The sequence below is a fragment of the Hemicordylus capensis genome, chromosome 2, assembly GCF_027244095.1.
Source record: "Hemicordylus capensis ecotype Gifberg chromosome 2, rHemCap1.1.pri, whole genome shotgun sequence".
Lineage (NCBI taxonomy): Eukaryota > Metazoa > Chordata > Lepidosauria > Squamata > Cordylidae > Hemicordylus > Hemicordylus capensis.
In genome coordinates, this window is record NC_069658.1 from 403834892 (window position 1) to 403856737 (window position 21846).

The 21846-nt window shown below is 45.0% G+C and overlaps 1 long non-coding RNA gene across 2 annotated transcripts in view; it reads right to left on the reverse strand.

Moving 5' to 3' along the window:
* Positions 1-5245: 5245 nt before the first annotated feature.
* The window catches only part of LOC128341714 (uncharacterized), a 30587-nt gene continuing 13986 nt past the window's right edge, over positions 5246-21846 (reverse strand). The window contains exons 1-4 of one of the 2 annotated variants that reach the window (XR_008314521.1): positions 14443-14546; positions 10334-10378; positions 7648-7812; positions 5246-5442 (exon numbers count right to left, since the gene is read on the reverse strand). This is a non-coding gene — a long non-coding RNA (uncharacterized LOC128341714). Of the gene's footprint in view, positions 5443-7647; positions 7813-10333; positions 10379-14442; positions 14547-21846 lie in introns of those variants that run through there. The other variant, XR_008314520.1, reaches the window with a different exon arrangement.

Here is a 21846-nt window from a genome sequence, read left to right on the forward strand (position 1 = left end):
AAACAATTAAAATCAATCAACAATCAAAAGTTATAAAATACCATAAAACAGTTAAACAACAAACCAGTCTAAAAACCCTGCAAAACAGGTACATTTAAAAACCTTTACAACAATTTAAAAACTCTGGAAGGCCAGGCCTTACAGATAGGTCTTAAGGACTCTCCTAAAAGCCAATAAAGAGTTCAAATTACGGATTTCTGCAGGGAGTGTATTCCACAGTTCAGGAGTGGCTACAGAGAATGCCTGCCTCTGAGTCGCCACCAGACGTACCGGTGGTAACTGGAGATGGACCTCCTCAGATGACCTTAATGTGCGGTGGGGATCATATAGAAGAAGGTGCTCTCTAAGGTAACCTGGGCCTAAGCCATTCAGTGCTTCAAAGGTAATAACCAGCACTTTTTATTTTGCCCGGAAACATATCGGCAGCCAGTGCAACTGTTTCAAAACAGGCATAATATGGTCTCTCCGAGTTGCCCCAGAGACCAGTCTGGCAGCCGCATTTTGAACTAACTGAAATTTCCAAACTACATACAAAGGCAGCCCCACGTAGAGTGCATTGCAGTAGTCAAGCCTGGAGGTTACCAGCTGGCGCACCACCGTTTTGAGGTCGTTCTCTTCAAGGAATGGATGCAGCTATCGAATCAGCCGAAGCTGACAGAAAGCACTCCTGGCCATGGCCTCCACCTGAGATACCAGGGTGAGGCCTGGGTCCAGGAGTACTCCCAAGCTGCGTAACTGCTCCTTCCAGGGGAGTGTAACCCCATTCAGCACAGGGAGATCTAACCCACATCATTCCATATTAAGACTGTCATCACACTCTGAAGACTGGGCTTTTTCATTTTGCCCTGTAACAACCCTTTCTCTCCCAACCCCTTTTAATGTTTAATATGCAGCCTGATCAAGAGTTCTGATTAACTTTAAAACTTACTTACCTTTTGGAGACCTTTTCGTTTGTCCTAGTAAAGACATTACCCTACTGTGACTCTTGGATGTTTTCTAATGGACAAGCATTGCAAGCTGCAATGTTTTCCTCTATTATCTATGGTCAGTTTAGATGGGGGTTAAGTTCCACTATACCACACAGGACAGCCCTGCCACTCTTAACAAGGAGTTTGACAGACCTATCGTTGTTGCTCCAGAGATTAAAAAAACATGCAACTGCCCATCAGCTTGTCTTCATAGGAGTACCATGAATGTTCTTACAGGACAATAGTATATTCAGGTCTAAACCAAAGTTAGCTAAGTTCTGCATGAGCCAGGATTACCTTTCGAGGTGCATCCACACCTATGTTCTCAAATAGCAGTAAAATACATCACTTCTGTACTGCCTGCACTGCCAACTCAGTGGGGAGTAGTCAAGTACTGTACTGCTGGGGGGAAAACCCTGCTGCTGTTTTTTAAAAAGTGTGTTTAGAACAACTGCATGTCCTAAAAAGAAGGAACACTCTGGGTGCTGCAGTGACTGATAGAGTGCATACAGACATGCATAACTTGACTGACAAGCCTGCTGTGGAACTGCACTCACCACGTTTTGCTCAAATATACCATCTTTTCTGTCTCATGGAACTCAGGAAAAACAGGTTCTATGTGTTTACAGCAGGAGACAGATGTGCCCAGCTCTGTCTGGCTGGAACTAGTGATACTACAAAATCAGCTACTCCTCCCCAGAGTAATTTTTCAACTATTCTAAAACAGATCATGTCCCCTCTCTCTCTCTCAGTCACTATGCACCCTTATATGGAGTGTTCTGGTTCTGAAACCACCATCCCCTGTGCCCTCTCAGGTAGGGTGCAGGGGTTATGACGATAGTTTCTGGCTGGTGCTAATGCTTCTGGCATACCACCACCACTCTCAGGTGTGGCTGGACTGAAAATCAGTATGTCAGGGAGCAGAGTTCTAGCCTAGCCCCCACTCTGTCATGCTCATTTTCTATGTGTGGGGATTTCTTTTTATGAGTGAGCCCTGACCTGAAAGTTTATGTGGAACAAGCCAGAAACAGGTTTAGACTCTCATCTGCTGTTTCTATGAACTGGATCCCAAATTATAAGATAAAGGTACTTTTGTACACGGGGATGGATTTTCATGCACAACTATAGAAACACAGGAAGCTGCCTTATACCTTGACTTATCTATTGTCTACACTGACAGGAAGCGGCTCTCCAGGGTTCCAGAGAGGGGTCTTTCCCAGACCTGCCTGGATTGGCACTGGCCTGTTGATGTTTGCCACTTGTCTCTCCAGCAAGCGAGACAGCAGGAGAGAGAGCTGGTGCTCCTGCTAATTGATCAAGGAGGCACCTTTTAAAGTGGTGATTCTCTTCTTTTTAGCAGAGGGAGAGCAACTGTCCCTATCCAACCCCAGCACAGCATCCTTCCAGTTGTTGCTGTTGGGGTCTACCTTATGTTTCTCTTAGACTGTAAGTCCTTTTGAGACAGCAAGCCATATCTATTTTATTATTTCAATGTAAACTGCTTTGAGAGCTTTTGTTGACAAGTGGTACATCAAATATTTGTAGTGGTAGCAGTGCAGCAGTGACAAAGAGAGGCCAACCAGTGCTGCTGGAGACACACTCCATGCTACTTCACACTGGTGTTCAAACAGCAAGTGGCCGTGGCATGCTCCATAAGCAGAGACCAGCAGCAAGGAGGAAGAGGGGTGGAGTCTGGGCCATGAGGTGGCAAGAGATGCAACAGCCTCAAGAAAAAGCTGAGAGGAAGGTAGAGGCAGCAGGCAAGTTGGTGATGCCTGCAGCAGGGGGTGGGGCAGGGTGTCCACCCCAGCTGCCATGTCACCTGAAACCTCACAGAGCCTCATGCTAGAGCCGCTCTATCATGAGCCTGGGACATGCTGGATGTCAAGCATGAGCTCTTTGACTGAACTCTGCCCCTCCACCGAGTAACTAGAGAATCAGCTCCTAAAGGCCGATGCGGTGCAATGAACTGAGTCTTGGATTTGGGAATGGACGATCCCAATTTAAATCCCCAATCAGCTGTGAAGCTCACTGGATTACCTTAAGCAATACATGGCCATCTCCTTTACAGGACTGCAAATAAGATGAATGAAATAAGGATTGTAAAACAACTCTCAAACTAATTTTTGTTTTAAAAGATAGCCATCGAGAACAATAAAACTTGTCCAGTAGTTTATGCCTGCCCTAGTTGTTTACCATATGCTAACACAGGCTTGAGATTTCTTTAATGAAAATCTGATCTTTGTGGAAACACCTGGGAGTCTGTGCTGTAGGCTTACATGAACATTGTATTAGCACCCTTAATGCTACAGTATATTGGTTTTAACAATTAGAAAATTTCACCGCTGCCATTTATTGTGCTACAAAACCCTGTGCTGATGGAACTCTGACTTGCTGGATATTGTAGCAGCCACCTGTGAGGATGGTGCTGGTTTTGTCCTTGTGGTTCGTTTGATTGATTTGGGGGTTTTGCTCATCTTTGTGCAGTTGAGCTGTTCTGATACCACATCATGATGCAACAGCACAATAATTGTCAAAGATTTTTAAAAGGAAGTCAACCAAGGGAGGACAAGCAAACCCTTCCCACTCCTCCCAAGGGAGAGGCAAAAGTCAATGAAAAGCCAAACTGACACACACCTCCTTGCTTGTGTCTTTAATGACATTCAGAGACTGAGTCTGGAAGCAGAAACATGGCATCCCCTCTGAAACAAGCCACCTAAAAAACTGCTTCACCCCATGCCAAGGCCAGCCCTGAATGAGCTTGTTCCAAGAGGCTGCAATCAGACCTGCCTCAAGACTCAGATTTGGCTTGACTACACTCTCTCCCATCTGACTTCCCAACAGTAGATCCAAGCTCAGGAAGAGCAAAGGGCTATGGGAGTTAACAGCAGAAATCTTATAGCTCCAGTCTTATGGAAAAGCACCATGCACACAGTTAAATACCACTGGTACCGTACCATTAAGGAAAGGTTGTGCTGTCGAGTTGGTGTCGACTCCTGGCGACCACAGAGCCATGTGGTTTTCTTGGTAGAATTCAAGATGGGTTTACCATTGCCTCCCCCCGCACGGTATGAGATTATGCCTTTCAGCACCTTCCTATATCGCTGTTGCCCAATATAGGGGTTTTCCATAGTCTGGGAAACACACCAGCGGGGATTCGAACCAACAGCCTCCTGCTCTCCAGGCTGGTTACTTCCCCACTACGCCATTAGGTGGCTGGTACCATACCATACCACCTCTCATATCATTTCCTGTAGGGTTCACAAACAGTGTCTGCAGATATTGAAGTTTTTTAGGGCTGGATCAGGGGAAGGATAGTAAGTGGGGGCAGGGCAAATCTAGTTGGGACCATGATTTGGGGTAGGGTTAAAGCCTGCCACTGCAGCCCTGATCTGAATCGAGCTGCCCGCCCCCGCCCACTGCCACGTGCTATCTATCGAGCTGCTCCCCAATGTGCTATCTAAGTAAGCACACTAGGATCAATGATGTGCTTTAAGTCCCATCTGGTTTGGCCCTATCAGTAGTGATGCATTACTGGAGTGGATTTGGTGGAGTTCTAACCCTCCCATACATTTACATCAATGAAACAGATCCATGGAGAAACACATATGTATGTGGGGTCTCTGTTGTCATATCCCAACATATAGAGGCTGAAATAAAAACGGATAAATATTCTGAAAAATGACACCACTCTGTTAGGTGCAGACTTCTTAGCTGAACTCACAAGGCGTGTTTTAACAGCAGCCCAATCTACAGACATTAGAAGGTAATGATTTGATCTCTAAGCCATGAACAACTTCACTTGCTGAATTCTGCAGATCCAGCTGCTGTTAAGGGCAAAAGAGGAGGCAGAGCAAAGGTTTTGTTTTCTGGTCAATCAGCAGTTCTACCCTTTGTAATGCAGTTATTTTTAATATTAAATTTCTGGAAAGATAAATTAATTTGTTTTGGAATGTTTAGTTCCGGGCAAACTAAATAAAGAATGTTCCCTGCTATGCTCCTGAGGCAAATTCCAGAAGACTAGCCATGTCAGGGGCAAACTATCCACTACCTATTATGCACAAATTCATGTTAGACTGCCTCCCCACTCCCAAGCTATAGGAGGGGGCTACTACCAAGAGTGGACAAGTGGAAGGAGAAGGATACCCCTTCCCCTGCCTGCCATTTCCCACTCCAAAGCACCCCCTTCAAAACAACCTCCATCACCAAGGGGATTCAAACATGTGCTATAAGATGACAAAAGCCCCCGTAGCGCTCTGAGTTTCACTGATTTACTGTGGCAATCTCAATTTTGGACTATGGGTTTTATATTTTTCCATACATTCTCCAAATAAATTCAGAAAGCCTGAATGACTCTGGTAGAAATCATTTGATCAAGTGAAAGGACGCACATGTTGATTTCATATCCAGGTTGGCTGGATTCCCTCCCAGCTTGCCATCAGACTGCCGCCTTTTGATGGTCTCTGTCCCTTTCCTGGAATATAGATGGAATATAGAACACATTTTAACAGCATGCTATATCTTCCCAACTCTCTCTCTCTCTCTCTCTCTCTCTCTCTCTCTCTCTCTCTCTCTCTCTCTCTCTCTCTCTCTCTCTCAGAAACACACACACACACTGAGCTTTGCATCTGCAAGTCATAGACGGAAAGTTGATTCTATCCTGGTGAGCAAGACTTCCAGGAACACAGTAAACAACACTGCTTCTGAGAACACAGATGCAGTTACTCAAATGATAAAAGCCCTTTTTATTCGAAAATTTCTAACAACAAATTGATAGCTCTGACTGGAGTTGTAGCAAAGCTATGTCCTGCTATCCATACGCCTCTGCGAGCCTGGTCTGTCAATGTCTCTACATCCTAGTCCATTTATTGCCCTATGCAAAGATTAAAATGATAACCCTTGACCCATCATGCGGACCATTCAATGATAACCCTTGACCCATCATGCAGACCATTCAAGCCGCCACAGACAATCACTATAGAATGATTCAACACTGACAGCATAATAGAAAATGTATTGTGTTACAACACTTGGCTGTGCATCCTGCAAAGTTCTTTCTGAAAATGGTTCCTCCAGTTCTAAACCTCTTTTCTCAAATGTAAGCATCCTCCCCCACCAATTTCAATGGGCCTTGCTCTCAGGTAAAGATGCATACGATTGTAGCCTTTTAAAAAGTCTGCTTGTTGCTTACAGTCACTCCTGAAAAGGCCTTTCCCCCAGTTGCCACTGTCTGATGGCACTCAGAGCAAAGACTCCAATGCACATCTTTACTTATGGGCAGACTGATGCGGAAAAAGGAGGTCTAATGATTTTATTTGTAATCATCTGGGAAAACTCATAAATCTGGTTCTGGAATAAGGACACCCACAGAATCCCTGAACAAGCCAAAATCCAACTCCGGTCTGCCATCTCACTTCCAGCCACACACTTTCTACAAAATCATATTAAATCTCTCACATCTGGCTATCGATTCAGTTCCCTCTAATAGCAGAATTGCCAGTACTCAGGAGGTAAACCTGTTTCGAAGTGGGAACCAATCAACTGTGTTTCACCAAGAGGGAAAACTATGGCCATAAAACTCATAAATCTGGTTCTGGAATAAGGAAAACACCAAGTGGGAAAACTATGGCCAGCACCAAGAACCAGGAAGGTCAGGCCCTCATCAAGACCCAGACAAGTTAAGGAGCTGAGCGTGCCTCAGAATCGGGTGTGTCATCACTGGAGATGGGGGTGGGTCCAGAGCCAGCACAACCATGCGGTGAGATTCAGAATTAAGATGGCGACCAGATGAAGTGACATGTGGTACACAAGCACTTCACACCCTGTTGCCTGTGAGTATGCACAGAATACTTTCGAGGTACCACAAGAGGTAGGAGGGAAGGAGGTCAACTGATGTCTCTTGTCCATCCCCCCTCCAACCCTGGCCTTTCAGAGAAGATATCCAAGTTACATCCCTTGTAAACAGGTAGTCACTACTTGCACAGTACTGAGCCACTCACTTCTGCAGTTGTCAGGAGTAGCCCTTCAGTGAGGCAGGTGAGATGATTGCCTCATATGTGGGTGCAGGGAGGGCCATAGGAGGCTGCAAGGGTGACACCCCACTGTCCACTGACAGCACCCTTTCTCGCCCTGCTGGAGCACACCATTCAATTTACCCTCCTCACCCCACTGAGGCACCCCTCTCCCAAACCCCCACAACTTAAGCTTGGAACCACCCATGCTGCCACTACCTGGCTTGGTGGTATCGTCCGAGAGTTCTCATCACCACTGCCTCGGTGGCATGGCTCAAGAATGCCAAGCACCTGCCTTCACCTCAGGCCACAAGATGTCTTGGACTGTCCCTGGGCCCCAATATCTTTTCTCTGAAACTCCACAGCAAAACATTCGTAAACGGGGACTTCCTTTGGCATTTTCCTCTTATTCATACTCAAAGGTTTGCATCACACTTCCTCCTCAGCAATGTACACTGTCTCTCTAAACAAGCTTAAGGGACTCCTGAGTGACAGTATAGGAACATCACAAGATGGAAGAGGCCCATGGTGTGTGGGCTTTGGGCTTGGTTCATCTCTCCACTCAGCCATGGACTCACTGACCAGGGAGGGGCAAAGTGCATTCCCTCAGCATCAACTACTATACTATATACTACTATTCCTATATAATGGGAATAATCATGACTTACCCCACAGAGCAGCAGCTTTCTGCTTGCCTGGAGATCAGGTGCTGCAGTGTCTTATCCATTCCACCAGGTGGGTCCATGGACTGACACATCTCAAAAACCAGCCTATGGTAGAATCTGTCCTCGCTGTAGTGCATGTCACACAGCCTGATATGACCTTCCTTAGGCCTAAGAAGGGAGAAATGCAGATTCTCATTCTGCTGCTGCAAATGGAGCTTCTGTGAGGGCAGAAGGGAACAAAACTGGACTGGAAGACCGAGCAATGTGCCTTGTGACTGATAACCTGATGCCATGTGCAGAGTGTGTTCCTGATCTTAGATGGTTGTGAATGGACTGGGGAAGGAACAATGATGAAAGGTAAAGGGAAGCCAACATAACATATAGGGTAATCTCTCCCAAGAATTGCTTGTTTGCTTCACATATTTCATCTTTATAATAAATAGATATGCTACAGAAGTACAACCACTGCTGGGTGAGGACTTAGCAGGCAGCCAGTAACACACATGACAGCTTAGGAGGATAAGAACTGGTCTCACATGAAGGCAAGTTCTGATTCAGCTTCCTTTGCGTCAGTGCTCAAATATGAGATAAGAGAAGATATTGGGATATGAAGTCTACATTTCACATGAAGTCTCACCACCCGGTTTCCCCAATTTAACCCTATCATCCCCCATAACCATCTAGCTATTAAGTGGGCAGAAGAGCTGCCAATCCCTGAGACGGGGTATATTGGATAAATATGTGAGCTGAGACGTCCCCAGTTCAAATCTCACCACAGCCACAAACTCCTTAGGCCAGCCATGATTCTTTCAGCCTTGCCCCTCCCCACTCCATTATCCTGCAATAAGAGGATAAGAATACCAATTTACTTTACAGTGATGTTGTAAATATTATGAGGTAATGGGGCTATTCTGAAGATCAGCAGCCGAGCCCGGTGGTTCTGGAGCGGCTAACCTGCTCTGGAACCCCTGGTAAAAAGCAGGTTTGCGGAGCGAGCGCTCAGCAAACCTGCTTTTTACAATCGTGAGTAGCCGTGGCGCGCCTTCGCACCACGCCTACTCATGAGTAGAACCCCAGCCGGGAGGCGAAAAACTGCCTCCCGGCTCAGGGGTCTCCCCAGTATGCCCTGTGCACTCACGCAGGGCATACTGGGGCTTGCGGGGGCCACACGGCCCCCGAGCTCCCCAGCCCCCGCCGGCTCTGTCTCGGAGCCAGCAATCGTGTGGGCGGCCAATTCGGCCGCCCAGGGCTCCCTCTCCGCTCGTGAGCTGGGAGAGCGGGCTTAACCCTAAGCCCGCTCTCCCCGCTCACCCGAAGAAACCGGGTCTCACAGATCGTGAGACCCAGCTCCTTGTATTTTTAGTGAGTGCCTTGAACATCTGAAATGTGCTGCATACAAACTAACCATTCTTGCTTTAAAGGGGTGTAAAGGATAGCCCAGTCCATTAATGGACTTGAACTCAGAAAGTGCTTGTCATAATTTCTTCCAATAATATCAGAATTTTGGAGAGGTGTTTAAATTAAGCCATGTTTCTGGGAGAAGAGCCTGATGACTAGGAAGGAAGAGCCAATGCTAATATTTATGCACACAGAGATTGGGGTAGGAATCAGCAACATGAATTGTGGATATCTGCATTATTCAAAATGCTCTGGGGACACCAAAGACTGCACTGACTTTATGGACAAGCACTCTCATTGCCTCATATACATTTTCATTGTAAACTACCCAGAGACGCAAGTTTTGGGCGGTATAGAAATATTTTAAATAAATAAAATAAAATAAAAATAAATCGGCATAGCCTTTGGTAGTGGGTTGCTTTGTAAAGCTATGATATTTTAAAAACAAAACTGATACTTTGATGGCCAAGATTGCAGATAGGGTGACAATACACTATCCTCCATGCCACTGAGATTTTTACAGTATCTTTTTGTGGCCATGAACTATGTCATCTTCAGGGGTTCAGAGAGAGAGAGGGAGAATGGCATGCTCAAGGTAACATAACAGCTCATGGGCAGAGACCTTTATTTTCCCAGGCTAAGGCTGCCATCTGGAAAAGAGGACAGATCTGCTGTGCATCCTTTACAGGCACAGAAGAGGGAATTTCAGCAGGTCGTTTTTCACATGGGTCACACATCTCCTCCGGAATGGAGCGGGTGTGTTCACATATCAGCCAGATTTACCTTGAAGTTCCTGCAAGTTATTGGGGAGCAGTTCACACACCATTTGGGTTTTTCACTGCGCGTTAGAGTGTAGCCTGATTTATATCTGGAGTAAACAAATCCACTATTTGCTTTGGTTTTTTGGGACAACTTCAAGTTCGCACTAAAGCCTTCCAGTAAACTCATAGTAAAGCCTGATGTGTGTAAAAGTCCCTGGTGCAGCTTTTCTTTCCCCTGCATGACAAGCTGCACCTGCTAAAGTTCCACTTCTGTGCATCTTCTAAAGGTACAGACCTGCCCTCTTTTCCATATGGTGACCCATCCCAGGAACTTTTAACTCCCCAAACCATACTGCCACTGAAAAATGGTGATCCAAATGCGACACCAAACTTAGTCCCACTTTGCTCTATTCCTGGAAAAACTACCCATGTGTTGTGTATCCATTTCAGTGCTCACTTAGCCACATTAAGTGTTACAAGAGGCTGTTACACTAAACCATAGCTGTGCTGCCCAGGTAACCTATACCTACCTTCAGAGAGGAGATCAGCCAGTCTCAGGCGACTGTAAGTGGAGCCTGTGGAGAAAGAGAATGCTCTCATGCATGAAAAAATTATTAGGCAACCAATCCTCTGGATCTATGTTCAGCAACAATGCCTGCCTCTTGGTACCAATGAAACCTGAACTGCCCCTTCAGGGAGAAATCAGAGCCCAGGTCTTTCTGAATGCTTGTCCCAGGAGAAGGGCCTGCACAGGAAGCATCAACCACAAGCCCCACCTCATCATTGTTTATTGGCCTCGGGGGAGCAAAAGAGAAGCAGATGCTTGAAATTCAGGGTCTGCCCTGCTGTGTTTTGTATCAGCAAATGGGCTCTGAAACTGCTGCCAAACCAAAAGTATGCACAAGCAATTTCACCTGGGCCAGCCCCGGCTTCTTGGTATTGACAGGTTTTGCACAGAGCACAAAAAAACAGCTGGAAAACATTTTACAAGTGTAACATGTTGTAGGGCACATGGCACTTATTTAAGAGGCACTCATTTCAGAACCTTCCAGATGAACAGAACTGCAGAGCATACACACACACAGCCCGTTCCCTACAATATTTCTCATATGACAACAGAGACCCTTTGGTGTCTTTGTAACCCACATTCCGCACGCCCCTTATTTTTGCCAAGGATCACAGCCTAAGCCCCTGCCCTCCCATATGAATGCATACTGCTGAAGGCTCTTTTCCACCTGCTGCTCCTTTGTCCCAATGCATTCAGCAACATTTACTCTCTGGTTAGTCAGATAGTAAAGTGGAAGCATGTAGAAGGGAAGTACTGCATTGGCATTTTGTGTCCATGTTTGTGCATTTACAAGTCTGTGCACAAGAGTCAAGTAGCACCCAATCCTCACTTCGGTGGAGTGGGGGACAAATTTAGAGAGACAAATTTAGCAACTGATACAGTTTTTAAAAGGCATCCCTAACATTTCTCCAAAAAACAGAGACAAAACTAGACAATGATTGATTAGGGACAGAAAACTGAAAAGAGGGACTGTCTCAGTTAAACAGGGGCAATTGGAACTTATCACACACAATGACTAGACTCTTCCTATATATGCTGACTTACATGCTCACTAACCATGTGCCCACACATCAGGAAGAAGCATCCCCCCTATGCAGAGTTTTCACAGCAGTTATGCATGGGAGTGGGTATATTTCACCAATCTCTCATATTTCCACGGAAGTGCCCTGCACCACCTGAAAATATGTCCCTGGAGGCCACTCTCATATCATTGTGACAACTGCTATTATTTCCCTCCAGAATGCCCTGGACTGACATAGCCTCCAGGAATTTATGAGGCAAAAAGAAGGCCACAACCACAAACAGTCACTGAAAGGAGCTCTGCTACTCCTTTTCAACTTTAAAGGATGTTTAAAAGGCAACAGAGGCCCGCTGCTCAGTTGTGCTACTACAAGAAGGGTTGCCAACCTTCCAGAACTGCTAGCCTGAAGTCTCCAGGAATTAGCATCAATCTCCAAGTGACTAGTGAAGGACTGAAAGCAATCATTGAGATTTTAAATGCTTGATTGTGCAAAATGTATTGGGAAGAAACAGTCTGAAAATAGCTTCTATTCCACATGAGTTAACAACCATAGCCACAGTATAAACTGTTCCCCATCCTGAAAACAAATGGGGGGCCCAAAATTGCTGCCAATTGCCATTAACCAAATGGTGGGCACAACCAAGCGCCACCAGAACATGTGAAATAGCAAACAACAAACATGAATGTAATAACAAAACATAACAAAACAACAAGAATTATTGCACACTCCTACTGGCCTTTCAAAGAAGTCTACAGAAGATTTGCCGCTAGCTTGCCCACCTACACATACTCATGTTAGTCATTTGTGACAACAGACTGGAATTAAGAGCCAATTCTCTTCCCTTTTTACATAAGCTTCCTCACCTAGAGACTGTTAATTATTACTATCCACAGACAATGAAGTGATTGGCTATTTACAAGCCTCAAACAAAAAGGGCTGCAGCATTATCATCATGAGCAGAGTTGTAGATGGCCTTTGTCTATCAAACACAGCTGTTGCAAGATCAGGAGTGGGATTCTGGGAGGAGGAGGAGTGACCTTTGGTTTGATATGATTGGGGGGCAGCAGCTAAGGAGCCCATTCCAGTGGCAAAAGTCAAGGGTGAATCAAGGCAGCAGAATTCATTAGGAACACAGTATCAGAGGTCCAAGATCCACAAATGTGAACAGTCAATCTAGAGATACAACTTGCAGTCACAGAGGGCAGGGGAACTGAAGTGGGATCAGGAGCAGTGATGTAGAGTTCCACCCAGAAAATGTTGAATTGAAACATTTTCTGGAAACAAATCTGGAAATTTTTCTGATGCACGTTTCCATATTTGCATAAAATTCAAACAAAAAATGTTTCCTCACAACGTTTCATGGTACAGATTTTTGCTAAAATCATATTAGTTTTACTTGCTGTCTAAATACCTCAGTACTTTTTAAGTAGTTAAGTAGCTGAACTGAAATATTTGATTGAAGGAAAGAATAATAAACACACTTAATGTGGCTTAAATGTTATATTCCAAACAAATTCAAAGTTCACTTGGTTATTTATATTAGAACACTTAAAAAAATCTTAACATGGCAACTCAACAGTATAACAGATTTAAATAATTATGTATAAAGAAAAACATTAAAGCCGGGGGTGTGTGTGGAATCATATCCTACTTTTTAGGACACTGAAAGATATGTTACTTACTGAGGCGAGTATCACAATCAGTGAGACTTGTCTGAATGGGGTTAGCTCAGCCTGCTCTCCCCACAGATAAGCATGCCGACCACCCATACAACTGCTGGCTCCATCACGGAGCCAGTGGGGGCTGCGGGGATCAGGGGCCGCGTGGCCCCCAGAAGTCCCAGGATGCCCCACGCAAGTGTATGGGTCATCCTGGAGAGACCCCCAGGGTGGAGAGGCTTGTTTCAGCCTCCTGGCGAGGGTCTCCTCATGTGTTGCCACGGCACAGAGCTGCGCTGCGGCAATGCACAAGCAAATAGATGGGGTTAGCGGAGCGCTCGCTCTGCTAACCTTGTCTTAAGGGGAGGGCTACCTAAGCGGGTTACCTGCTTTGAGGAAATCGGGCTCGCCTGCGAGCCCGGTGGTTCTCACGCTCGCCCAAAAGCGGGCTAGGCTCCCTTAGCCTAAAAGAGCATCCTTTCACTAAGAGCATCCTTCCTATTTTACTGTTTGCAGAAGTGCTTACACTACCTAGTTCTAGTTCAGATTGAAGCACAGATGATTTAGAAGTATTGCTTCAGCCACATTCTCAAAGGATGGTTCTACTAGTGTAAAAACTGCTTTAATTTTTGGGTTTCCTTTCACTGCAGTAAGGTTTAGGAATGGATTTTTAAAAAAACCACATTGAAATTATATTTAAAAAGGACACTCCCCCCATAAATAAATAAATAAATAAATAAATAAATAAATAAATAAATAAATAGTTTTTAAAGATGTTTTTAAATTGGTGTTTATATTTGTATTTCTGTTTTAATTGTTTTTAATGATTTCTGTTTTTTAATTGTAAACCGCCTTGAGCCAGCTTGGAAGGGCGGTATAAAAAAATTGAATAAATAAATAAATAAGTGGGAAATTTCCTGAAATTGTTTCCAGTTTCACCCCACATCATTGAGCAGGAGAATATTCAGTCAGTGCTTGTGTAGTGACAGGGAGGCTTTGAGGGAGGACTATGCCTCACTTAGAGTAACCGCTGGGAGGGTGGGCCTTTCCCGAAAAGGAAAAAACGCCCTTCACCCAGGAAATTCAAAGCAGAAGGACCAATCCAGAGGACTGGGTGGGAACTGCACACTCAGCCACCTAGTGGAGAGGAGAAAGCTTTAGGCTGTTGTTGGTTAGTCTGTCCCAGGAGGGCCCTGAGGAAGCAGGCGGCTGAGAGAGCTGCTGGGGATGTGGGAAGGCCATAGCCTGTAAGTAACGTTAGGATCAAGTCAGTTTCACACATCAGGGAAGTTATTTTTCTTTACTAATTGCTTGGAATCTGCATTGCCCGGTTAATGAAAACTCTGTCTTACAATTTGTTTTATGAAAAAACAATTGTTCTTATTGCTCACCTTTTTCTTTTAATCTGGTAAGAAACCCATGTTGTTCAAGTGTGCTACTCTTCATTTTGGGTCTGCCTTAGTCACATGCCTCTGGAGGCCTAGGCCTGCATGGCCCTTCTTGGGAGGGTTTTGCCACTCCCCTCCACCCCAGAAACTTTCTATGGAGAGGGAACAAAGGAAGCTGCCATATACCGAGTCAGACCATTGGTCCACCTAGCTCAGTATTGTCTACACAGACTGGCAGCGACTTCTCCAAGACTGCAGGCAGGAGTCTCTCTCAGCCCTATCTTGGAGATGCCACGGAGGGAACTTGGAACCTTCTGCATGCAAGCAGGCAGGTGCTTGGCTTGCATGCAGGGAAAGGTCCTATGCTGAATACAATGGACAACATCCAGACTAGTTAGTCCTGACTAAGCACCATTGAAATCAATGAGACAAATTAGTCATGACTAACTTAAGTCCCATTAGTTTATTTTTAAAATCTTTTTTATTCAATAAAAATTACACAGATAATTAGATCATATACAATTTCCCAATATGCCCCCCCCCAAAAAAAATCCTAAGAAAGAAAATACAGCAGATATTACTAATTCATGTTACACATTGACTTTACATATGCATTTAGAAAGCAACTTAATACCTAGATTCACAACACTATGCACATTGCCTATAAGTAATCCCAATAGAGATTGGATTTAATTTTATTTCAAATTGTGCCTAAAAGCTCAAGTGGTTGCACATCATCTTGATTTTTGTCATTCCAATACAAAATAAAAAAACTAATAATTTCAATGGTGCTTCATAATGACTGACTTAGTCTGGATGCTGCCCACTGTTAAGAGCACAGAAGACACAAACACACCCACACACACCTTCCTGCATTATAGCATGTTCAGATCCCATTGGCTTCAACCCATTTGCCAAAGTAAGGAAAAATCTGTTAGCATATTGATGGTTGGGGTGGAGGGAGAATCCTTCCTAATTTTCACTGCTTTCCTAACCACCATTTAAAAAAAAACAAAACAGGCATGGAATATGTGGCAGTTTTTACACATTTTCACTTTGCTTGATGGGAGAGCGAGATCCTATTAAGGAACGGAAACAGGCTGTGCTAGCGGAAATATCTGCAGTTTCCTTCAGGCAGCAACTAAGGAACTCTCACTCGGAAACAAAAGACTTCCAAGCTACAGCTGTGCCATTGATTCTGTGAATATTCAGTTCACACGTGCATGGGGAGCTTCCTGTATGAAACAGGAAGGAGTCGGGTTAATACCTGCTCTCATCATAGATACCCTGAGGAAACATTTTGATGTGCACTGCAGGAGAAAAGTTGGCTTCTCTGGCAATTGCTACATGGAACGAACAAGTCATGGATGTTAAAAGCTTGGATGGCAGGAGAGCTGTAGGCCAAGCTTGATGAAGGACATTAGCAAATTGGCTTGAAATTGCCCCATTGTGGAAAGAGAACATTTCTCTGCCTCCAGCACTGGCATAGGGCTGAACCAAATGGGAGTCCCCTTTTTGACAAACAGTTTGCTCTCCTGGGTAAGGAGCCCCCCTTTCAGCATTATTTTGTGGTGGTTTGACCAGTGGCAAAAATGTTTGCTTCACCTGCAGTGAAATGTGCAGCTGGATCCCCTCGCTGCTTTGAATCAGGCTCTGCAGGTTCCATTGTGAATATGGGGCATCTGATTCACCTTCTTATCAACAGAGGGGATGGGAGGATAGGGCTTTGCATATTCTTGGGTCAAGTTAGTCTGTAATGTGTTTAGGTCTGTCTGGAGATGGGGAGACAGGGGGCATGTCCATTGACTGTGGGGCAACTATTCCAGTGGTGGTGGGGAATAGAAGAAGTAACTTTGGCAGGTCAGCAGGCCGTTACAGGGGAAGGGAAGTCAGAAACTTAATTGCTCTTTCCCCTTCTGGCTGCCTTGCCAGCTCTTTTACCTTGGAAAGCAGTGCCAGCCTCCCACAGAGCCTCACCTTGCTCCTTTGTAATGCCAGGTCAGTCCAGAATAAACCTGAAAATCATCTACGATCTGATGCTGGCTGAAGGGGCTGACCTGGTATGTATCACAGAGACTTGGTTGAGGGATGCTGGTGGCCCAGTCTGGTCCCAGGCTCTCCCTCCAGGGTTCTCTGTCAAAGACCAGGTGAGGAGAGATGTGGGCAGGAAGATGGAGTGGCTGTGGTCTATAGTAACATTTCCCTTGCCAGGATCCCTGTTGAAGTGTCTGACCATATTGAATGTGTGTGCTTAAGTTTGGGGACCAGGAATAGACTGGGACTTCTGTTGGTGTACCAATTGCCCCGCTGCCCAATAAGTCCCTAACTCTGCTGACGGACTTGGTCTCGGGCTTGGTGTTGGAGTCTCCCAGGCTTGTGGTGGTGGGGGATTTCAATGTTCACTTTGGGACCAATTTGTCTGGAGTGGCTCAGGACTTAGTAGTAGCCATGATAACTATGGGCCTATCCCAAGTGGTCTCAGGACCAATGCATATTGCTGGCCACACACTTGATCTGGTCTTTCACTCTGAACAGGGTGGTGTTCCGTGGGTGGGGACTCCTATGATTTCCCTATTGTCATGGACTTAACCATCTGGTTAAGTTTGGACTCATGACCATGCCCCACCCCTGCAGGGCCAAGGGGCCCATTAGGATGGTCTGCCCAAGAAGGTTATTAGATCCAATAGGATTCCAAGAAGCCCTGGAGGGATTTAGTGTTGGCTCTGCCGGTGACCCTATCAACACTCTGGTGGAGAATTGGAACGATCAACTCACCAGTTGAGTTCAGGGCAGTGGACATGATCGCTCCTAAGCATCCTCTCTGACCCGCTTCAAAACTGGCCCCAGAAACAGAAGAACTACTGGGGCTGAAGTAGCGAGGTAGACAACTAGAGTGCAAGTGGAGAAAGACTCGATTCGAATCCGACAGATTATTACATAGAGCACATTTGAAGATCTATGCTCAGGCGATACATGCAGCAAAGAAGCAATTCTTTTCTACCAGTATTGAGTCCTCAAGTTCACATCCAGCAGAGTTGTTCAGGGTTAAGGGGCTAGTGTGTGCCCCTTCCCCCTTGAACCAGTTCTTGGAACCAACAATTACTCATGGTGACATATTTAATGAGTTTTTTGTGGACAAAATCTCTCTTATTCGGGCCACCTTAGATTCAAATTCCACAATTGTTACAGTATCTGATGCCAAGGTGTCCAGCAGCTCCTCTTATGTGATGACTCTAAATCAGTTTCAGTTTGTGACTCCTGAGGATGTGGACAAGTTGCTTGGAATGGTGCAGCCTACCACTTGTCCTCTTGATCCTTTTACGACATGGCTTATACTATCAGGCAGGGAGGTTGTTGTAGAGGGCCTGGTTGCAATTATAAATGCATCTTTGAGGAAGGGTAGGATGCCTCCTTATCTTAAGGAGGCAATCATCAGACCGCTTTTGAAGAAGTCTACCTTGGATCCCTCAGAGTTAAGCAACTACAGGCCTGTCTCCAACCTTTCATGGCTGGGCAAGGTGATTGAGAAGGTTGTTGCCTTGGCTGGGCAAGGTGGTGGCGGCCTTGGAGGTGGCTAATTATCTTGACCCATTTCAAACTGGCTTTTGGGCAGGCTATGGGGTGGAGACTGCCTTGACTGGCTTGATGGATGATCTCCAATTGGGAATTGACAGAGGGAGTGTAATTATGTTGGTCCTCTTGGATCTCTTGGTGACCTTTGATACTATTGACCATAGTATCCTTCTGGAACATCTGAGGGGGTTGGGGGTGGGAGGCACTGCTTTGCAGTGGTTCCGCTCCTACCTCACAGGCAGATTCCAGATGGTTTCTCTTGGAGACTGTTCTTCAAAATTTGAACTTTTGTATGGTGTCCCTCAGGGTTTCATATTGTCTCAAATGTTGTTTAACATCTACATGAAACTGCTGGGAGAGATCATCAGGAGATTTGGTGTGGGTGGTTATCAGCATGCTGATGACACCCTGTAGTGATCAGACTCCCCTCCCCCTAAAGACTGCAGCTCTTGGAAGATAGAATTGCAGGGGCTAGATTCTCAACCAGAGTTTGGTGAGTTCAAGGGAAAAGGAAGCCAAGGCTAGTGGCTTTGGATGTTTAGGACACGAGAAAGTGGTTTAATAAGAGTTTGTGTTAGAATTCCCATTTCTTTGGTGTGTGTGCTTTTGCATATTCTTGATACTGTTCTATTATTGTTTACCTGTAACATAATTAAAATAGAAAAAACTAGCCTACACCCATCCTACCTAGGGCATTGCAAAAGACTATAAACATTTAAGCATGCATTAAGACAACTTATTTTTGTAACTTAATAAGGATTCTTAACTTTATCTAAAAGCTGAGAAAGCTTCAGACAGAAGCAGTCTGTAGTAATGGAATAAAACTGGGTTTTTAAAAATTCTTTTCTTTTTACAAGCCTCTCCAAGTTGGTTTTTAACTCAGAAAAAGCAGGGGCTGAAGGGGGTTTCTATGGTGCAAACATGTCCACAAATGTCCAGCAGCTATCAGTTTTCTCAACATGTGTAGGTTTGTACGTGGAAGATTTTTGGACTTGTCCAAGCACCAGATTAAGAGTGTTTTCCCTGGGATTCCACCCTGAGCCCAAGGAGGTTCAAGCTCTGTTGGTAAAGGGGGTGGCGCCAGCAGCATTTTGAACCTACTGATAATACAGAATAGTTTTGGGAGAAGCCTAGCCAGGCAGCTCAACAGGGATGATTCAGCATTTCTTTCCCTTACATGAGCTTACTCTGAGACAAAGGCTTTAATCCACTACACACCCAAATCTATTTCTCCATCATCAGGAGAAGGCATGACCTCCTTAAATGCCTGCCTGGAGGTAATAATGGGCTGGATGAGGGATAACAAACTGAGGCTGAATCCAGATAAGTTGGAGATACTTATTGTGCGGAGTCGGAACTCAGGAGATGATTTTGATTTGCCGGTTCTGGATGGGGTCATGCTCCCCAGGAAGGAACAAGTATGCAGTCTGGGGGTGCTTCTGGATCTGAACCTCTCCCTGGTGTCTCAGGTTGAGGCAGTGGCCAGTGGTGCTTTTTACCAGCTTTGGCTGATAGGCCAGCTGCATCCATTTTGATGAATGACCTCAAAATGGTGGTAATATGCTGGTAACTTCTAGGCTGGATTACTGCAATGTGCTCTTTTGGGGGCTGCCGTTGTACATAGTCCAGAAACTGCAGTTGGTCCAGAATACAGCAGCCAAGTTGGTCTCTGGGTCATCTAGGAGAGACCATATTACTCTTGTGTTGAAAGAGTTACACTGACTGCCAATAGGTTTCTGAGCAAAATACAAGGTGCTGGTCATTACCTATAAAGCCAAACAGCTTAGGCCCTGGGTATTTAAGAGAATGTATTCTTCACCATGAGCCCCATCACCTGTTAAGATAATCTGGAGAGGTTTGTCTATGGTTGCTGCCAACTCATTTGGCGGCTACTTGGGAACGGGCCTTCTCCATTGCTGCCCCTGGACTCTGGAATGCGCTCCCTGTTGAAATAGCCTTCCCATCTCTGGCATCTTTTTAAAAGGCACTGAAGACATATTTCACCCAGGCTTTTAATTAGATTTCTAGTTTTAATATTTTAATGTTCAGTTTTAAATGATTATAATGTTAATGATTTTAATGTTTAAATGATTTTAATTGTTTAAATTACTTTAATTGTAAACCCAGAAACACAAGTTTTGGGTGCTATAAAATATGTTAAATAAAATAAATATTATTATAGGTTACTTCTCTTAGGCTGCATTACAGATGCAAAGAGGATTGAGTACAATTTTTTCTGTTGTGGTCTCCGCTTCTCACTGCCTTTCCTCCTAAAATAATCCACGTAAAGCCATTGAATGAAAAGCTGATTTCCTCTTCCATGGCATACTTCAGGTGAGCCATCCACATTTTTCCTTTACACACACACACACACACACACACACACACACACACACACACTGAACACTGCTCCAAGAAGCTGGGGGAGGTGGCCAATCTACAGTTGCATGGTTTCTCTGGCTGCAAACTAGAACAGATTTCCTTTCAACTAGCGCCTCATTCTGTTATTACATTGTACATGTGCAGGTGTCTGCACACATGTACATTTGTGTGTGAATGATATGCACGCATTTATTTAAAAAGTGAATCTGGCTACAGGCTCCCACAGTGCAAGATTCAGATAAGAAGTATACTACTGTATATGTGTTGAGCATAATTTGTAAATAAGAGAAGGGAGAATGGCTCCAAGTTATGTAGTCCTTGGGGTTCTGCCTTGTCCAATGCCCGCCAAAGAGGCTTGCCCAAGGAGAGCTTCCCTTGGGCAAATTTCATCTACCTTTACACAGGGGTGGATTTCCCTTGCACTTCTAACTGTAAATTATTCCCATGCACTCCATGTCTGTTCTACACTTCTTAGTCATGGAATGATGGTGGTTTATCATGGGTTAGGTTATTCTGGATCTCTCTCCTGCATATCTCATAACCACTGCTAGCATATTTCATCATTTGCTAGTGTGTTTTCCTCCACCCTAGTTTTGTTAGCTGCAGCCTCATCAACCAAATCCTCATATATGTCAGCCTCTCTCCAGCTAAATAATGCCTGGATGGAGATGGATCTTAAATATCTGTTGTGAAGAGATGGCAGGGGAGGAACAGGAAGTTGGAGCAAAAGCTTTCTTGAGCCTATGGTGAGAGTCAAACTATTTAGTGGGGCTTCTACTGCAATGTCTGCTTTAGCAGATTCCAAGTTACTGTGTTTAAATGACTCACAGTAATTTCCACAGATGCACTTATCCAAGCAGTATTGCAGCCCTGGCTCCATTGGCCTGCCGGCCGGCCTGCTTTGTTCCAATTCTTGGCTAGGCCATTTCATTGGCTGCAAGGGACCATGCAATTATCCTTCTGTAGCGCTGTGGATTTGGGGCTACAGGACAGATGGAGGCAAAGGGGCCAAAGGAGGATCAAAGGTTTACGCTAATAGAAATGCCCAGCTAATTGTTAAGGAGATTAGAGGCTGGACTGAGGAGGCATGTAGCTCGGAGGTGACCTACCACACGGAATCAGAGAGCCCTGTAACTTTACCTAAGTGCAAAGTGGAATAAATCCACCGCTAGGGGAAACAGCAGTGGACGGTGGTAGATCGGGTTGCTAGGCAGGTTTTCTGCCTTGATAGTGGGATACAAAGGAGCTGGGGTTCTATCCAGCATTAGGCGAAGGAGTTCCATCTTGAGACTGCAAAGGCAAAAGAGAGACAGATCCAGTCTGGAGCATAACATGGAGAGCAGGCTAACACTGAAGAATAGACCTCATCAAAAGACCATTGTGTAGCCTGTCAACCCCCCTCTCTTTGTGGCTTATGTAGGAGTCCCACTATTGGTTACAGGAGGCTGGCAG